General features: G+C 41.0%; 1 pseudogene; it reads right to left on the bottom strand.

The window, feature by feature from the left end:
- Window positions 1–320: 320 nt before the first annotated feature.
- Window positions 321–1,665, bottom strand: LOC144282531 (non-selective voltage-gated ion channel VDAC3 pseudogene; annotated as a pseudogene).
- Window positions 1,666–4,545: the final 2,880 nt, after the last annotated feature.

Raw genomic sequence — 4,545 nt, 5'->3', positions numbered from 1 at the left:
CCTAGTTGTTTCCCAGAGTTAGGAGTCTTTACGTTCTGTCTCCCTTTCTGATATTTCCCACACATTTCTTCTCCCTTCCCTTATATTCCCTTTCACTATTATTTATATTCCCCAAATGAATGAGAACATATAATGTTTGTCCTTCTCCGATTGACTTACTTCACTCAGCTCAAGTATTTCTTCTGTTCCTTTTTCTCTTCTCTTTCTGGTGTTCCCATTATGCGTATCTTTTGTGATTGTCTCTCAGTTCTTGGATATTCTGTTTTGCCTTTTTCATTATTTTCTCTCTTTGGATTCAGTTTTAGAAGTTTCTATTGACATTTCTTTTCTTTTTTTTTTTTTTTATGTTCCAAATGTGATGGGTTTATTTTATTTTACTCTGATGCAAAACCAAAGATTTCCACTACAGCACAGAGACCAATATATTATTAAAAGGTCATGAAAAAGTGGTGTGGGACATGCAGGACGTGATGTACAAACTGGAGGGTTGGGTCATTTCCTTTGTAACGTGACACTACATTGTCGCTGAGGAACACATTTAAAATAACACTGCGGAACTCAACTGAAATGTGGCACAAACATGACAACTTCCAGGCATGCCTTCAAGTACCTCCCTCAGGATGCACTTGCGATCTCTAGACTTCATTGTGGGGAGGATTACAATTCTTTGGAAGAATAAAAAGTTCACACTTTTGAAATTTCACAGAAGAATTTTAAGGCCAAAACATAGTGGGTTCTCTTCACCTCCGGGGACAAATCGGATGCTTTACTCAAAACCACATTAAGCTTCTAGTTCAAATCCCAACCCAACCTTGTGACCTCCTGCATTGAAGTTCTTTCCGTCGATTAAAGCTGATAGGGTCAGTTTGACTCCTGGTCGAAGAGTCTGAGTATAACCCAGTCCAATCAGGCTGGCATTGTTTACTTTAGCAGATAGAGAAGTTCTACAATCCAGCTTGTATTTAGCAGCGATGCCAAAACGGGTATTGTTACTGCCGGCTGTCCAAGCAAGGTTTATTGATGTTTCAATCTTCTCATTAACCTTCTGGTAGATAGACCCTCCAAATTCAGTGCCATCATTCACATGAGTGTGCAGATGGAAGTCTGCAGCCTTGTAACCCAGGGCAAAATTATTCTGTGACAGTTTGGATTTGGCTGTGTCAAAACTCATCTGATAGCCAGCAAGCCAACCTTCAAAGGCTAACACAGCCCAGCCATAGATGGTTGGTCCAGAAAAATCTATATCAACATTACTGCCAACACTGAAACAATCTCGTTTATAGGAAGCCTTCAATTTTCCACTCTTCTTTCCTGTGTTCGGTACAAATATGGTATCAAGAGTCAGTTTCAACCCTTCAGCCAACTTATTCTCCAAAGAGATTTCTGTTCCAAGAGTATTGTCTGTGTTCCATTTCTGGGTGAAAGTAAGTCCATAGTTACAGACCTTATATTTGGTCTCTAGGTTGCCTGACGCTTTCCCTGTATCAGTGTAAGCATGACCAGAAGTAGAAAATTCCACTCCACTACAAGACTTGGTTCTCAGGTCTATTTTGACCATGCCGAATCCATATCCTTTATTGAAGACATCCTTGGCAGCCTTTCCTAGGTCACAGTAAGTCGGTGTGTTACACATCTCTTGCCTCCAACCAGAGGGCCTGTCTCCGCTCCCTCTATTGACATTTCTTAAAGCTTGCTGATTCTTTCCTCGGCTGTGTCCTGTGTATTGATGAGCCCATTAAGGCATTCTTTGTTATGGTGTTTTTGATTCCTAGCATTTCTTTTAGATTTTTAGGATTTCCATCTTTTTGCTTATGTTAGCCATCTCTTCTTGCATGCTGTCTACTTTTTCCATTAGAATCCTTAGGATATTAATCATAGTTATTTTAGATTCCTGGTCTGGTAATTCCAAAACCCCCACTACATCTGAGTCTGGTTCTTTCTTTCTTTCTCTTTCTTTCTTTCTTTCTTTCCTTTTTTTTTTTTTTTTTTTTAGATTTTATCTATTTATGATAGACATAGAGAGAGAGAGAGGCAGAGACAGAGGCAAAGGGAGAGGCAAAGGGAGAGGCAGGCTCCATGCCAGGAGCTCGACGTGGGACTCGATCCTGGGGCTCCAGGATGGCGCCCTGGGCCAAAGGCAGGCGCTAAACTGCTGAGCCACCCAGGGATCCCCATCTGAGTCTGGTTCTTTTTATTTATTTATTTATTTATTTATTTATTTATTTATTTATTTATTTATGATAGTCACAGAGAGAGAGAGAGAGGCAGAGACACAGGCAGAGGGAGAAGCAGGCTCCATGCACCGGGAGCCCGATGTGGGACTCGATCCCCGGTCTCCAGGATCGCGCCCTGGGCCAAAGGCAGGCGCCAAACCGCTGCGCCACCCAGGGATCCCCTGAGTCTGGTTCTAATGCATGTTTTGTCTCCTTTTGTGTTTTTTGCCTTTTGACATGTCTTTAAAAATTTTTTTTTAAATGGACATGATGTGTCAAGTAAAAAGAACTGAGGTAAGTAGAATTTTTGAAAAAATTCAACTTTGTGGAAGTATAATTGACCAACAAAATTATAAGATATTTAAAGTATACATAGTGATGATTTGATATATGTATACATAATAGGCTTTGACCATGGATTTTATGTTAATTTGGCAAGGAGTTTTTTTTTTTTTTTTTTTAAGATTTATTTATTTATTCATTCAGAGAGAGCAAGAGACACAGGCAGAGGGAGAAGCAGAGGGAGAAGCAGGCTCCATGCAGGAAGCCCGATGTGGGACTTGATCCTGAGTCTCCAGGATCGCACCCCAGGCTGCAGGCGGCGCCAAACCGCTGTGCCACCAGGGCTGCCCAATTTGGCCAGGAGTTAAATTAGATTTACTGCTTGCTGTAGCTTTAGTGTCAGAGGCTGAAATTTCCTCTAGTCTTTTTTTTTGTCCTACTGTCTTTATGTTTTCCTCCAGACCTCTCAAATAGCATCTGAGGCTGGCAGTTCTTTCATCTGTAATCCCATTTTTACACAGAAGCTCTATTGATGTTGGTGAGGTTTTGGGGGAAGCCAGCATTCTATAGACCTGTGATTGGGTTTATCTTTTAATGAGCCCCTGTCCTTGGGTTGTGACCTTCATGGATGCTTCTCAATTCCCCCTCTTCTGCCTTAAGTGAGAGAGGAAGGGGAGAGGGGCTGGAGGTGGCTATTTCCCTCCCCTCGTTCCAGTTAGGCTCTTCTTAAATAGTTTTCCTTGAGGGCAGGCCTTATCAGATAATAGATAACAGAGGTCTCCATGCATATTTCAAAATGGTTACTTTTCATCTTGTGGGAAGTATGCAAGGATTTTTCTCTGATCATTACAGTAAGAAACCTTGTAGGGCTCCGGAGATAAGACTTACGAATGTGTGGGAGCACCCCCACATACACAAAAGACTGGCCACCCCTTGGAACTTTTAACTCTCAAGTGAGTCTACACGGAGCCCCCAGAGATTCCTCAGTTACAGTTTGAAGTGTTCCTACCAATATTGGCTCCAGGTGTGGGCTTCTGTTCTTACCTAGTAAGCTGTGGTTTTCTGTATTCACCTGTCTCTCTAGTTTTTGGATCTAAGAAGAGCTGCTGATTTTCAGTTTTTTCAGCATTTTTCTTGTTAAGACAGAGTGGCAGCTTCCAAACTCTTTCCATGCCTAACTGGAAATCAGAAGTCTTCCAGGAAGAGACTTCATATAAGCAATAGATGATCATGGGATCTTAGGAAAGAGTGTTAGTTGGGGGCTGCCCCTGAACTTACACTTCCAAGTTCACATCACCATAACTGAAATCTAACAGTTCAGAAGATGCCACTGCCACCATAACTGCCTCCAGCCCAAAGCTAACCCACACTGCAGTGTGGAAGCTGTCAGACCAGCTCGTTCACCACAGCAGCATCTACACATCAGGACAATATTGTCACTAGTCTCAAATTTAATAACAGTACTCTTTTGTTTGTTTGTATTTGCTCTTTGTTCCAGTTCCCAAGTCTCTATCATGCTCCCATCTTGTTTCCTGATGTCTGATTCCCTTTCCATCTTGCAATCCTGGCCCATATTTCTGCTCATCCTGCAGAGTCCTGCCTTCTGACCATTGCTTTCCATCCTTTAAGAACATTCCTCCAATGCATAGCCTGTTTGCCAGGATTTCTACCTATTTCTTTCTTTGAGGATTTGTCTGTAGACCCATGATGTATTAAGTGAAAACAGTATATTATCAAAAAGAATGTCAATATATTGTGTAATCCCAAGTCCATTTATATGTATGCATGTGCATGTGTGCACACATACACATGTGTGTATATACATGGGGGGTATGAAGACTAGAATTATACACATCAAAATAGTAACAATGAATATATCTGTGTGGTTGAGTTAATTTTATTTTATTTTTAATATGGAAAATAGTTTTCTAAATATCCATACTGAATATGCATTGTTTATGTGAAAAAGACTGTCGTGAGAGCATATTGAAGATTTTAATGTTGATCAGCTTATTTTCTGTGGCTGATAGCCTTTCTTTTTTTTCCAGAA

This window comes from Canis aureus, chromosome 13 (genome assembly GCF_053574225.1).
Source record: "Canis aureus isolate CA01 chromosome 13, VMU_Caureus_v.1.0, whole genome shotgun sequence".
Classification (NCBI taxonomy): Eukaryota; Metazoa; Chordata; class Mammalia; order Carnivora; family Canidae; genus Canis; species Canis aureus.
The sequence above is the reverse complement of the archived record's forward strand: the minus strand, read 5'-3'. Positions and strand labels throughout refer to the sequence as shown.